Source organism: Lepidochelys kempii, chromosome 2 (assembly GCF_965140285.1).
Source record: "Lepidochelys kempii isolate rLepKem1 chromosome 2, rLepKem1.hap1, whole genome shotgun sequence".
NCBI classification, from domain to species: Eukaryota; Metazoa; Chordata; order Testudines; family Cheloniidae; genus Lepidochelys; species Lepidochelys kempii.
The window spans coordinates 122946479-122962264 of NC_136381.1; the positions used below are offsets into that span (position 1 = coordinate 122946479).

The 15786-nt window shown below is 41.9% G+C and overlaps 1 protein-coding gene across 9 annotated transcripts in view; it reads left to right on the plus strand.

Annotated features, from left to right (window-relative positions):
- The window catches only part of RNF152 (ring finger protein 152), a 58782-nt gene that overhangs the window by 30757 nt on the left and 12239 nt on the right, over positions 1–15786 (plus strand). The window contains exon 2 of one of the 9 annotated variants that reach the window (XM_073332255.1): positions 5358–5433. The exons of the other annotated variants lie outside the window; for them this stretch is intronic. The gene's annotated coding sequence lies outside the window, so the exon portion shown is untranslated. The remainder of the gene's footprint in view (positions 1–5357; positions 5434–15786) is intronic. 9 annotated transcript variants of the gene reach the window in all.

Consider the following 15786-nt stretch of genomic DNA (forward strand, 5'->3'; position numbering starts at 1 on the left):
TTTAAAGCGCTCAGACTTGCTGCACTCAGGGAGGTGATTTTTCACACCCCTGAGTCAGCAAGTTGGAGCACTATAAAATGTAAGGGTAGACAAGCCCACGGTCTAGTTGCCTGTTTGAGTCTTTTCGCTTTAGGGAGGTGGCACTGGTATCAGAAGATTACAAAAAGGGACTACTTTCTTCTCTCTTTAACAAGGCACTGTGTTTTGATTTCACTGCCAAACATCAACCCATGAGCTCACATATGTTCTAGTTCTGGAAAGAGATGTTAGTAACTTGAGAAATGGGCCTTCTTTGGCATCCAGAACACCTGAACCCCATTTAATTCTGCTTGGTTCACCTCTATGTCAAGCAATTTAAGATCATTTTAAAGTTATAGGCCAAACTCTGCTCTCAGCCACACTGGTGTAACCCAACTGAAGTCAATAGAAGTTTTGCCTGGGTAAAGACCTCAGAATTGTGCCTTTTGGCAGTGAGGGGTTTTGGATTTTTTTAAACAAAGGGCTGGATTGTACCACAAGGGCACAGCCCATAGTAGACAGAACAGGGCATTGCTTTGCCACTTCAGGAACATTCCTAAAGAAGGAATTTTTGGGGGGTTGAGGGAGTGGGGTGAATAATTTTGCTGTTGGACTAAAGTACAGTTGGTTTGCCACAGAGATGATCAGAAAACCATTTTCCCCCAATGGAAAACTTGAACAAAACTAGGAAAAAATGTATTCTTCAAAAACGTTCACAAAAAAAGTTTAAGAATTTCAGCAAAAAAACTTATCTAAAACTGAAAAAATTCTATTTGGAAATGCTATCACATTGCCTCATGGGAGTTGTAATTGAGGTGCCTCATGCCCCCATAGGCCAGGCTCCCTGGCTGGACTACATCTTCCATGATTCATCACTGTTTCTCCTCCTTTTTGATCCACCATGGTGTGTCATAAAAGTCCAATTGCTTGATGTATCATGGGAGATATAGTCTAGCTGGGAAACCCAATCTGTAGAGCAGAATGGGAGTATGAGGCATCCAAACTACAACTCCCCTGAGGTACCACATCAACATTTCCAAATTTTGGATTTCTGATTTCTAAAACTTTTTTAGTTTTTTGATAAAAAGTGAGAATTTTCCTCAGAAAGCAGACACTTTTCACAAAAAATTGTTTTAGTTGAAAACTTAATTTTCTATCAAAAACCAGTTTTGACTGAAATTTTTGACCAGCTCTTGTGTATTGGTTTAGTTTGCTTGGCAGCAAAATGCCTGGTTTTAGCTGGCTTGGCCTAGAATATTTAATGTAACTGCAGAACTCTGGAATTTGTTATAAGGTCAGGGTAAGGAACATGAAGATGAAAACTTGGCCTGCCTTAAAAGGGGATATCTCAGCACCAGGAGTGGGTGCTTCTGTGGTATAAACAAGCACCATTTCTGTAGCAGGGCAAGGAAATGGAGTAGGAAAGGAAACAAGATGTAAAGTACATTTCATACAATTCTAAGATGTAAAGTACATTTCATACAATTCTACCTTTTTGAAACAGATTAGATTTTTAAATAGACGCTTGGGGTTACACTGACTGAGGAGTGCAAGACAGGAAGGCTAATGGAGCAGGACCTGTCAGTTTGTGAAGTTAGTGAAGTATGTCTAGAAGATAATAAACATTCAGTAATAATGAGTTGGTGAGAAATTGTTGAAGGAGTAATATCACTCCCAGATTAATTTTTCTATTAATCATGCTGACAGTTTTGAAATTATGCTGTATATTGAGCATGCACCAAAAAATAAAGAGAGACCAGGTGGATGAGGTAGTATCTTTTGTTGGTGAGAGACACAAGCTTTCAAGCCCCACAGAGCTCTTCTTTACGTCTGGGAAAGGTTCTCTCAGCATCACAGCAAAAGGCAAGGTGGAACAGATTGTTTAGCATAAGTAATTAGCACATATTGTAAAAGGCCATTCAAGGTAGAGTGGCCCAGTAACATCACTGCAGTCATAGGACAAAAAAAAAAAAAAAAAAGAGGGGGGGAGGGGGTTAATGGGTTACAGATGGTTGTAATAAGCCATAAATCCAGTGTCTCTGTTCTGTCCATGATTTATGGTGTCTAGCAGAGTTAGGAATTTAAGTTCCCAGGCTTGTCTTTTGAAAGTATTGTGCAGGTTCCCTTTGAGGATGAGGACTGATAGGTCAGCTATAGAGTGGTGGCTTTGTGAAAAGTGTTCACCCACAGGTGATAGGGTATTTTTGTCTTTTATCATTTTCCTGTGTGAGTTCATTCAAGAATTAAGTGATTGACTGGTTTCACCCACATAGTTGTTATTGGGCATTTAGTGCACTGGATGAGGTGCACCACATGTAGGACCCATAAATCTTGAAAGGTGTGTTGTGTGTTTGGGGGTGGGGTGGGACATTGATTATTGTAGCAGTGGAGATATGTCTGCAGGTTTTGTGTCTGTTGTTCTCTCAGGATCTGGTGCTGCTTTGAGTTGATGTGTCCTGGTCTTTGGGGAGCTTGTTTCTGATGATGAGCTTGGAGAGGTTGGGGAGTTGTTTGAAGACCAGAAGTGGGGTTTCAGGATTGTAGTATTTTGATATCCTGGGACCTACATGTCTGCAACTACACTGCATAGAACCAAGGATATAAGACAGACTCCAAAGGAGCTGATGCTCTTCCATAGGTACGGAGTACAGAGAAAACACCATCCTTTTATTCCCTTCTTTCAATTTCCCAGTGTTTTCTCTCTGTCTTTTAGATTATAAACTCTTTGAAGCTGGCACTCTCTTTATCTTTGTGACTTCTATAGAAACAATAAATAATACTTCAGAGAGCATTTTAAATCGATCAGACATACAATATAGACCATTCTGGGAAGATTTAGAGATGCTCCAAGAATCCAGTGGTAGCCATTTTTGGAAAGTTGAGTGGAAGAAGTGTGTTGGGAGGTGGGATTTGAAGGAGAGGAAGGTGATCTGATACACAGGAAGAGGGACATTTGCCTCCAAATGTCATATATAACAGACTGATAATATCAAAGGTGGCTAATGAATCCAGGGCTAGATTACAAAGTAAGGGCCAGAGTTTGCCACACTCCTTCCATGCAATAGTATCTTATTCCATGAGTACTCCCACTGATTTCAATGGAAAAAAATACTAAGCATAAGGGAGACTACTCATGCTATAAAATGCTACCTTCAGGCAAAATCTGGCCCTGAGTCCCACCCTGAAAACCGTTACTCCAGGAAAATGATGCTGATGATGTCAGTGGAACCTTTGGCTGGGTAGGGACTGCTGACACCAACAAATCATTTCAGAACTGAGCCTTAACTGTCTCCAGTGAATTTAAAAAAATCTGTTTCTTATTTAAAGGAACACAGTCAAAACTGGTAGACCTCAAGTTTGGTATGATTTAATTACTTCCCTCCACCTACCTATTTCCAAAGTCTGTGTAGATATGTAAGTCATATAAATAAATTGTAAAATTATTTTTCTACATAAAATAAAGTAATTTTGACAGCATTGTAATACTCATGAACTAGCTGAGTAACGTGCAGGGGATGCTGGAGAAAAAGGATTTTGATAAGGGAATGTGAGTTTCAAGAGGATTTTATGCCAGTGATTAAAAATGGTTTAGAAAAAATAAGGAAAGTTCCCTATTTCCCTCCTAAAATCTCTTAATCTAAACTCTTGTCATCTCTCTTCTCATTCAATCCATGGTTCAATGTACTGACTTCAGAAGCTCTACAGGTTGAAGAAGGAACATTAGTCAGTGGGGTAAATTTATCCAGAATCTGTCCTGACAGTGCAAATTCCACTGAGGGAGAGTTGCAGCAATGCAAAATATCCTCTGACAAGTGACTCGCAGCTGGCACAGCCCTGAACATGGATGGTGCTGACTGGTGAAGGGTGGTTGAGGATTTGCTAAATCTTTGTATCCCTCTCTAGGAGCCTTTGTTGGTATACATCATAGGGATTAAAGTTGCCCCTAACTAGCATAAATCTTCAGAAAGGCAGTGTTTCAATATTTGGTGAGTGTCTTAAAGCTCCAGGTCCTGGAGTTGTGTGAGGATCTCAGCTTTCACTTAAAACAAACACAAGTTTCTAACCCTAATGGTTACAGAGAAAAGCTTGAAAACATGCACCCAAATGCTCAAAAAACAGAAGGTAGATTAAAAAAAAGGATTAAAAACTGTTTATTAATTTTTAAGGTCCTGTGGTTTTTGTAACCAGCCTCATGATATTTTGAGTGCCTGCGTCTGGTTCTACTCTCTTCTAGGAGGCAGGGAGGATCTGGCCCTATGTCTGAGTAAAAATGTTATCCCTTTATGCTATGTAGATTTAGAACAAGAACAAAACATAAAAGGAAAAGTACCAGCCAATCTACCAAGGCAACAGGGATCTACAACTTTGTCCTTTAATAAGGTGATAAAACTTTCTTTTTCAAATAAAATTGAGATGGTGAGGATGCAATACTCTAGAAGGTACAATTTTTAAATAAGAAAATAGCTGTGACGTGAAGCTTTAAATTTGCTTCCTTAACCTTATTTTGCTTGTTTCTTTTGTGTAATTTAAACAAGGCACAATACCATTTTTCTATCAACAAATCCATGTACATGTCAATGACCTTTTTCATATACTGCAGGGGGTTTTGTGGTGAGAAATAGGGGTAGGAAAAAAATTATGGATGGACTTTTAAAACAGGGCTTCAAACAGGCCTTTGGTTTTGCCCAGATATATGTGGTTAGAAATGGTATCATTTAGACTTCTAACTATCTGTTTTGAGGACACACTTTTTTAAATGCAAGCCCAAAATTGCATATTCCAAATCTGAATATCAGGCTCAAAGAGAATATACTTTGCTGAAATGATCAGCTTGAAGAAGGAAACTTTTGGCCTGTTAGCATTCCTTCATTCCTCCCACTAAAATAAATATTGTCTCCCCTATGGTTTAATGTGAAGGAAGTGCTTGCAAGAAAAGTGAATCCCTTTATTTATCTGTATAACCACTGCAGTGCCCACAGTGGCAGTGCATTTCCCACATGCTGCCTTGTTAATGTGCCTCAGGGTGAAAAGCAGTTTGATCTCCACACCTATTCAATCCACTTCCTCTCTGCTAATACAGCCAATTAGTGCCATTTGTGATGGATACCCATTCACAAGGAACTGTTTCCTGAGGTAGAAAGAACCTTTCTTTACTTACAGAACCCAAGTTGGGCTGGTGGGAGTAGTCATTAGAAATGCCACCTTGTAGCCTGGGAGTAATTGGGAGATAGTAAACATGGAATCTCAACACTGCAATTTTTAGAGTCACTTTAGACATGGGGACCATGCTTCTATCCAATAAAAAGAGAACATATTGTCTATGTGGTATTGTATTGCAGCACTGGAGACTCCAGAAGCCAAGGACTCAAGATACATCACGGCATTTTGTTTGGGAAGCTGACCTCTTGCAGCCTGGTACATTATTCTCATTTCCCCTTTATGTTTATGCCTATATATAGGATGCAGAATAGGGACTGACGTAGAGCATTGACTTGGATTGATGTCTTAATCATAAAAGATGACTATGTATGAAATAGATGGGGAAACAGGTTGTGAGTGAACATTTCCCAAATGCTGGGATGCAACTCTAAAGTATCCCTCTAAGGCAATCAGGAGTTTCAGGATGTTACTTACATCTTGTTCTATAGATTTTCAAGAGTCCTACCAGCTGCGGTCTGGCATATCAAGAGAAGTTGCTCATTAGAGAAGGAAATTTGTTCCATAGGAGTGCTTTGGGGATTGAAAGGAGATGTCTCTATACTAGTTTCATGTCAGGTGGGTGGCATATCATGAAAAGAACACACACATCAAGCAACACAGATGATCCATGGGGAAAAAGAGATCAGAACAAGACCTTAAAGCAGTAACTTCATAACTTGGAAATATTTATGTCTCATGATGATCACCAGCCAGTTAGTTTCTTGCATTTTTCCAGTATGAAGATGGATGTGGATTATAATTACATTTCTTATTACTTGCTTTACTGCATGTGAATATTTTTTTTTTGCACAAATCTGCATCAGGCTAGTTGATAGGAAGCCAGAGTAAGCAAGAACGGCATTCCATTGCTGTTTCTTTGTTTGTGGACTTAAGCTAGACTCTAAAATCATATATTGCAGCAAACATATTTGTACACAACACAAACATTGGGCTGGATGGGGACTTTAATGTGTTTTACTCTTTCAGTGCACAATGTTGAAGACATATTAAAATGGACAAATGTGATTTTCATTGCTTGGTTATGAAAAAGCTTTAGCATTATAGATGCAAAAAATGTCATAACAAGCAATGAAAACCACATTTGTCTGTTTGGTAGTTCTTCAACATTGTCCGCTGTCAGAGTAAAATCCTCGTCAGCATTGTTCTTGTCCTTAGTTCAGTTTACACCCAAAGGTGATTTTAAACTTTAAAGTTTTGTCTCGACTTATGATCTGGAGTCAATTTGGATGGGGGAAAAGCGTTGGTGATCTACTCAACTGTAATGGAGGGAAAGGGCAATTAACTCTTCACAGAATGGTTCTTGCCAGTTTATATTTCAGCTGAAGTATCACATGACCTAGGTGTGTATAAAATGCAGTTCCATCAAATTGCATGAGCTTTAATGCTTTATATCACAAATTTCCCCCAGCAGTGGATGGAATGATAAGACCATGTCTGTCTCCCGTGGGCAAAATTCATCACCTCGCTAAATGTTAACTACTGCGTATGACATCTGAACAAAATAATTGATTCTTGCATCTCATGGTTTTAATCTTGTTTTCTAAGTGAGTAGCACAACTAGGGCTATGTCTGCACTACAGACCTTACAGCAGCACAGCTGTGCTGTGCTGCTGTAAGGTCTCCCGTGTAGCCTCTTTTATGCCGGTGGGGGAGAGCTTTCCCACTGGTATAATTAAATCACCCCCAATAAACAGCGGTAGCGGTTTAAATCACCCCCAATAAACAGCGGTAGGGGAGAGTGTCTCCCACCGATATAGCGCTGTTTACACCGGCGCTTTTGTCACACCCTCGACCAACAAAAGTTTTGCCGACAAAAGTGCTAGTGTAGACAAAGTCTAGGTTCACAGGCACCGACTTTCTATTGTTCTGGGGGGTGCTCGACCACCGGCTCTGCCCCAGACCCCCATCCCCACTCCCAGTCCCACTCCACCCCTTCCCTCAAGGCCACACCCCTGCCCTGCCCCCTCCCCACCTCTTCCCACCCTGCTTCTTCCATCCCTCCCCTGAACGCACCACGTCCACGCTCCTCCCCTCTGCCTCCAGCCTCCTGCATGCTGCGAAACAGCTGATTGTGGCAGGTGGGAGGCGTGGGGAGGGAGAGTGAAGCCCTGATTGGCAGGGCCCACCAGTGGGTAGGAGCCGCTGGGGTGAGGGGGATTTGTTGGAGAGGGGGATTTGCTGATAGTGGGGTCTGCTCAGCACCCACCATTTTTTCCCTGTGGGTGCTCTAGCTCCAGAGCACCCACAGAGTCGGCGCCTATGCCTAGGTTTATATGTTAGGTATTTTTAAAGTTCATGTGTTTTTTAAAGGCTCCCATGTCGGCAAACCTGAGAGATTAGGTTGGGAGGTTTTGAATGGTGAAAAAATAAGAAGCTGTTGTCATGGTTGGATTGAGAGTAATAAAGAGTGAGGGTGAAGCAGAGCCTTCTGAATTGGGTTTTTTTCCCCTTTCAGCTGTCAAACTTACGATGTAAAGACTGCCACTGACAGCCAGATTTTAATTGGAAGGATTGTCAGCTTGATTGAATCTGCTATTGGAAGCATGCCTGTGGGGGGTTCAGTGGAAGATGGTAATCTTTATCAGGAGTTTGACGAGCTGTCTCCAGAGAGACATCGGAACCATACAGGCAAGGGAAGTGGTGTATGTGTGTGCGGTATTATTAAAGATCAAGTGGGAAGGGAAATTGACTGACTTCTTCTTCTTCTTAAGCAGGAAAGAAAATAACATTCTTTGGGCTACATCTTGCTCGGCACTTGGTTTGGGGGAAATATAGGAGACTGGTGAGTGGAAGGGATTGTAGGAAGCACTGACTTTCCAAGCACAAGCAGCCGGTCAGGCTCTCTACCTACCTTTCAAAGGAGTGGTGGGGTGGACCCTGCCTAGTATGCTGCCCCCAAGCCAATCAGAGCATGACTAGCTGGCTAGCACTTTGGCTGCGATTAACATCATATGCCAGCTGTGGGCACCCATTGCTCCTTTGAAAAGGAAAAGTACAATGCACCTAGCAGTGGGAATGCAGTGGAGCCATCCTACCCTTCGTCGGCCTGATGACGTGATAGAAAGAAGCATGACTGGTACTGATTGGCTTTCTGCTTCCAATGTGGTGCCTGGTTAGGGCTGATGTAAAGACATCAGAGCAAACCATTTGCAGTGCCGAACAAGAAGTGTTAATGGTCCTGCAAAACCCCAGAACAATGGTACTTATTCCTGAGTCTCATCAATTGGCATTTTATTAGCTGTTTACATCTATACAGACATGTTATTTATAGATCCTCATTCCCCCCACCCCTCATAACTATTCCTCCACAGGACAAGAAATCACCCTTTAAAATCACAGATCAGAGTAATAGTTGTCATAATGATCAATATAGATTATTATTTTTTATTTGTATCACAGTATCAGTTAGGATCCCCAGTCACAAACTAGAACCTAATTTTGCTAGATGCTGTACAAACACAGAACATAAATATGGTCCCTGGCCACCAAAGCTTGCTACTGAAGGAATATATAGATCATGGATCAGTAATAGAAATAGCTGAAATATGGTACATTTTCCCCCACAAGACCCTATTTTTTCCCATCAAAATTCAATATATTTTTTGTGTTGACAATTTGAAATTCAAACTAGTTTGGCCAGCTCAGTAGCTAGTTTAAAACCAGGTTGAATCTTTCACAGAAAGTTCATACTTGATTTTTTATTTCTTCTGAAGTTCAAAAAGTTGACAAAAAATTTCATAGCAAAAAATAAAACTCTGAAAATGTCAATCAATTAACAATAAAGCTGGCTAATAATCTATATGGCCTGGGAACCTGTTTGACTAGAACGCAGTTAAATTCACTACGGAACTCTAATTCTGTACCAGAAATATTTCAGCTGGGTCAGGCAGATGTTGTGGCTGTGGGGAGGAATGGTGTCTGTAACTTCATTCTACCCGGCTGAGCTTCTGTCTGTAAGCCAGGAGCTTAGCTAGTGTAAAATCAGTGTAGATAGAGCCTTTTACTTCAGAGGTGCTACATGAATTTATACCACCTAAGCTCCCTGCACTACTGGAAGGCACTCAGATACTACAGTGATGAGTGCAGTATAAGAACCTATATAGACTACAATGGGATCTGGCCACGTGTTTGTTTGTTAGGCACCCATCACCTTAGTTTCTAAATAACTACTGGTAGGATTTGTGCAGGATTTCACCCTTTATAATTGTTAATTATAATTGTAATACTGGTTGGATATGACAGTTGCTTTGCCATGTAGTAAGAAGATTTCCACAGACACTAAGGCACTGGCAAGTCAAAGCTACTCGGGTTTTCATTTTTAGATAACCTTTTCTCTCCCCTCCTGCTCCAATCTATATAACTGTTATGAGTTAGTTGCAGACATCACCAGTAAATTATATGGTTGATTACTTCTTTTACTAGGCAACCAATAAAGAAGATTTTAAAAGGTATGGGTTTTTTTTTTTCCTTTTTGCTCTTTCATGATGTATAAAGATTCCCCTTTGCCCCTGTACCCTAAAAAGGGTACAAAATGGAGGGTTTTTGTTCTCCACAGCTCACCTTTAAGATTATTTTACCCAGCCAGGCTGAAAAGTCACTTTAATCTTACGACTTGGCTGTGGTAACTGTTCGATCTCAGCATTGTCTGTTAAGCCGTAAACACTTTGTGCTGCAGCTAATCATATTGTGCTACAAGGACAACACTTTGTTGTATATTCTCCATGGGCATGTGTGTGGACACATTCTGGCTATTTCACACTACAGCCTACGTCAGTAAAACCTATGTTGCTCAGGGGTATGAATATTCCACCCCCCTCAGAGACATAAGTAACACTGGCATAAGTGCTCATGTGCACAGCTACTGTGTTGGCAGGAGAGCTCTCTCCTGTCAACAGAGAGCGTCTTCACCAGATGTGCTGCAGTGGCTCAGCTCTATTGGTACAGCTGCAGCACTGTATGTATAGATGCCCTCTGTCTCTTCCTCTTTTGTTGTGTTAGTACTCCCAGGACTCCCCTGCATTGACTGCGTCACTTATTAGCATAAGAGTGAAAATGTGTTGACCCAGTTCTTTAACGCAATAGTATGGATTTATTAGGAGCAGCTTTCAGCTTCAGATCACGAATACTGGCTGAGTTCCTACACTTCCACACGTGTTTGCAAAGCCTGCTTGAAGGGCCTTCAACTTTTAAATGCTATTTAAAGCAAGGATCATTTTCTGTATATTTTCTGTATAATGCTTTGATTATGGGTAAAAAAAAAAAAGGCCTCACCCTTATTGCTCCAGACAGGCGTATGCTACAATCCAAGTTTAGGCACCAAATGCCAGCCGGGGCTTTACCTGTAACTGTTAAAGGCACACGAACCAGTTCGAGGACAGAGATCACTCTTTACTTCTTAAGACTACTTCAGTTGACTTCATGAACTAACCCTTTCTCACTTGTGATGCTGGAATTTTGTGCCCTCTCTAGTTGGATCTCATATCTCTGGGACCCGACAGATCTAAGGAAAACAATAGCAAGTTTACATCAGGTGAAAGTTGTACCAGATAAACTGATGGGGATGATTCCAACACAGACGTTCCTAAGAGAAAGGTCTCCTGTTCTTTGCAAACTACTCTCGTCTCAGACCTGACAAACTCATCACACCAAACACATCTTACAGGATATTTCTCCATAGAGAGTAACATATAACGTATCTACAGAAAGCTCATAACTTGCTGAGATTCCTAATCATTGTGCGATGAATGTATGGATACTATTTGAGGAATAATGTATTTGTATATGACAGGTTTCAGAGTAGCAGCCGTGTTAGTCTGTATTCGCAAAAAGAAAAGGAGGACTTGTGGCACCTTAGAGCTTATGCTCAAATAAATTGGTTAGTCTCTAAGGTGCCACAAGTCCTCCTTTTCTTTTTGTATATGAAAGTATGCTTTATGGACTGGGAATAAAAATTAATCACTGAGGGATAATAATGTGTCTTGGTGATGGCACATTCAGGCAGGAAGGATTTGTCATCCCACCCTGTTTAGCTAGTGATGCAAATCAAGGCTCAATTGTTTAGCCTTGCACAATGCTCAGTGTATACTTAAAATGCTACAGAGGTGCAGCTGTAGTGCTTCAGTGTAGACACTATCTATGCTGGCAGGAGGGGTTCTTTCACTGGTGTAGGTGCTCAGCCTCCCGAAGAGGCAGTAGCTATGTTGACAGAAGAATTCTTCCACTGACCTAGGTGCTGTCTACCCCAGGGGTTAGGTTGGTATAGCTATGTCTCTCCTAGGAGTGTGGATTTTTCACACATCCTCCCCACCCCCCCAGAGATGTAGCTATACCAATGTAAGTTCCTAGTGTAGACCAGCCCTTAGACTTTCAATGAAAAATTACCAGAGGCAACTGCTAACAATCAACACCACTTGCAAGTAAAAAAGGAACATTACAAAACAGAGGATCACTCTGAATATGACTAGGGAAAAAAAGACTCTATCACACAGAGGAGGGAGATATCTTCTGGATCCATTCACAAACCCTTGTAGAGTAGCGGTGTTTTCATGAATGTTTGGATCCTTGTTCTTGTGAAACCAGCCAACTCTTCAACAGATGAAGCGTTTTTGGGGGGGAGGGAGGAACCTACTTTGTTAGTTAGGAAAGGCAGCTATTAATAAGTATAGACCCAGGTGTGTGTGTTATGATTTTGTTTTATATTGTAACCATTTGTTTCCACCACTTTCTCTCATTTCTAGTTAAATCTTTACCCTTTTTTAAAATAAATCAAAAGTAAGTTTGTTTAGCTGAGTGCTCACAAGTGCTGTGTGGTTTCCAGGAGTGGTAGTTTAAAGTAAAATTGGTAAATTGGGGCACATTGGATCTTTGGGGGTAAAGGATCTGTTTTTGCTACGTTTTCTAAATCCATTACTTCCTTTGCTATACTATTCAGGCTAGCCAAGAACCCAGTCCTGTGCTGGTAAATTGCCAATCTGTCATCACTGCAGGATTAGGCCCCAAAACAAGAGGTAAGGGAATTAGTTTGTTTTAGGATTCCTGCAGCAATCAGGCATAATACAGCCTTTTCTCAATATTTTCACTCATGCCATGTCCCTCTCACAAACAGTATAAATCCAGTGAAGTTGGGTAAATACAGCCAAATTAAATATATCAGACCAGGAGATTTTGAAAGAATGAGATACGACTTGGAGAACATTGGCAGTTCTGATAAATGCCTTGCAGCTAAAGCATCTGTGGGCTAAAGCAAATGAATGAATGTTGGAATCGAATACAGTATCGAGGAAGCCGTGCAACAGTACGTTTACAGTGATGCCTACAGGGATTGTTTATCTTAGTGCTCCTTAGAATTTGAACTTCAGAATGCCTGGCTTTCTTCAAGCATGATTGTCAGAGCTTGCAGCTCTGAGCTTAGCCTTCAGGTATCTAATTTATCTTTCTCTTTCCTGACAGTGGAATGGTGATACTATGCACATGGCAGGCTTGTTTCCAACAGTCTTTAGCCTTTAGTCATGGCCACAAACAGGAGAGTGCTATATTGCATACTTGAGAGATGCCTTTCTCCACATGTGACACCACTTCAGTTGCAGATCAGTGGAGATGCTTGGAGCTAGAGGTCCCCCCCCCATCTGTTTGGGCCAGATCCAAAGCCCACTGAAGTCAATGGAAGTCTTTCAGTCGACTTTGGATCAAACTGTGTTGGAATTTTCTGGGAGGGCCTCTCAGCTTTGGCATTCATTCCCCTCTCTTTGCTCTGAAATGGCTAAAGTGTCGGGCATGATGCAAAGTCCACCCTATTAGCTCCAGCTTTTTTCGGGAAGGTGCAGTTGCCTTGGGGTACGTGTTTTCAGAGGGGCACAGGTCTGTGGGAGAGAGTGGAATATTGGAAGAGGCCCTGGCGGTTTTCACCTTCCTCTGTAGCATGGGGCACGGGTCACTTGCTGGAGGATTCTCTGCTCCTTGAAGTCTTTAAACCACGATTTGAGGACTTCAATAGCTCAGACATAGGTGAGAGGTTTTTCGCAGGAGTGGGTGGGTGAGATTCTGTGGCCTGTGTTGTGCAGGAGGTTGGACTAGATGATCATAATCATCCCTTCTGACCTTAGTATCTATTAATCTATCTCTTCTGTGATTACTGGGTATTACTGTTGTACTAATTGATCATGCTTCTGGGCCCCAGCTCAGCAGGGTGCTTACACAGGTGCCTAACTTTGAGCAACTTTGTGAGTTGTCCCACAAATTTCACTAGGATTACTTGCATGCTTAAAGGTAGGCATGTGCTTAAGGATCTGGCTGAATTGGGACCTTATAGAATGTCAATAGCCAGGGTAGGCACCTTTTGGTTGTAAAACGTGACATAAATTTGTATATGTGGTATATACCACGAGAGCTTTTAAAAGGGGTTTTATTGGGGGAGAGATGGTTTTAGAAATTTGGATAATGGATCACTCAGAAATTGGAGATAGTAAATACTTATTCAGCAAGGGCTTGCGCCATCTCTCATTGAAATCCAGGGAAAGATTCTTATTGATTTCAGCAGGAGTTGGATTGAACCCTAAATTAGAAAGTGAGCAGAGTATTAATAATATCAAGTGCCAAAAGTTGTTACCAGGCAATTGCTGTCCAGCGGGAAACAAGTTTGCTGATCTCAGTCCAATTTGCAGAAAGCTAGTTTGTACATCACAAGAACCACCACCGCAGTTGGTATTAGCTGGCAATATTAGTAGAGGTGTTAGGGACTGAAAAGGCGTGGAGAGTGAAGTACTAACTCACTGCCCGGGCTTGTCTGCACTAGAAAATTAGACCATGTTAGAGTACAAGCTTAAGGATTCATGTTAGTTAACTATATACGGGGCTCTACCAAATTCATGGCCATGAAAAACTCGTCACGGACTGTGAAATCTGGTCTCCTCCTGTGAAATCTGGTCTTTTGTGTGCTTTTACCCTACACTATACAGATTTCATGGGGAGACCAGTGTTTCTCAAACTGGGGGTCCTGACCCAATAGGGAGTTGCAGGGGCGGTCGCACGGTTATTTTTGGGGGGGTCACAGTATTGCCACCCTCACTTCTGTGCTGCCACTTTCAGAGCTGGGTGGCCAGAGGGCGGCAGCTCTTGGCTAGGCACCCAGCTCTGAAGGTAGCGCCCAGCCAGGAGCAGCGGAGAAGTAAGGGAGGCAATGCCAATACCATGCCACCCTTACTTCTGTGCTGCCACTTTCAGAGCTGGGAGGCCGGGGAGTGGCGCCCACTTAATGAGGGCCCAGCTCTGCAGGCAGCAGCACAGAAGTAAGGGTGGCCATACCACACCAGGCCATCTTTACTTCTGCGCTGCTGCTGTCGGTGGTTCTACCTTCAGAGCTGGGCTCCCGGCCAGCAGCCGCCGCTCTCCAGCTGCCCAGCTCTGAAGGCAGCGCCGCCGCCTGCAGTAGCACAGAAGTAAGGGTAGCAGCACCGCAACTCCCATATAATAATCTTGCAACACCCCCCCACCCAACTACTTTTTGGGTCAGGATCCCTACAGTTACAACACCCTGAAATTTCAGATTTAAATAGCTGAAATCATGAAATTTATGATTTTTAAAATCCTATGATTTGAAATTGATCAAAATGGACCCTGAATTTCGTAGGGCCCTAACTATATATAATTTTCTTTTAAAGACAAACTCCTAGAGGGTTATAGCTCATGCTACATGTGTTCTCTGGGTAAAAAGAGGACTTTGATCTCTTGGGCTCTCAATACAGTTCACAAGCACTAAATTCACACAAAAGCAGAAGAAAAAGGGGGGAAAAATACATTAAAAAGAAAAACTCCTACTGATAAATGATTTCATTTAGTTATGATCTAAAGAGAGAGAATTCTTTTAACTATCATCATGAAATCTATAACTCACTATGCTCTTATCATGGTCCTATCTAATGTGTTTATCAGCTGGGTAGGGAAAAATGTATTTCTTTTGTGCCCCTAGTCCTATTGCTTCATTTCCTATCAGTTGAAGAAAACAAATACACCAGAATAACGGCATGAACCAATCACTTCCTCAGGAAATCATGCTTTGTGTGAGTGAAAGCAAGTGTAGTAATCTAAGTGACAGGAAAACAGGGTAGAACTGCCACAATTAAAACTCTCATTTGAAAAGCATTGTTTCCTTAGGTACCTGTGAAATTGTACCTAAGGGGCTGAAGGTGACAGCTAGTGGCGTTCTGTTATTTTCTTTGTTGGGCCTGTCCTGTAGTAGGTGACTTCTCCATCACCTTCAGCCCCCAACTAAAACCTCTCCAATGCATCATTAAGGATCTACAACCTATCTTGAAGGATGACCCATCACTCTCACAGATCTTGGGAGACAGGCCAGTCCTTGCTTACAGACAGCCCCGCAACCTGAAGCAAATACTCACCAGCAACCACACACCACATAACAGAACCACTAACCCAGGAACCTATCCTTGCAACAAAGCCCGTTGCCAACTGTGCCCACATATCTATTCAGGGGACACCATCATAGGACCTAATCACATCAGCCACACTATCAGAGGCTCGTTCACCTGCACA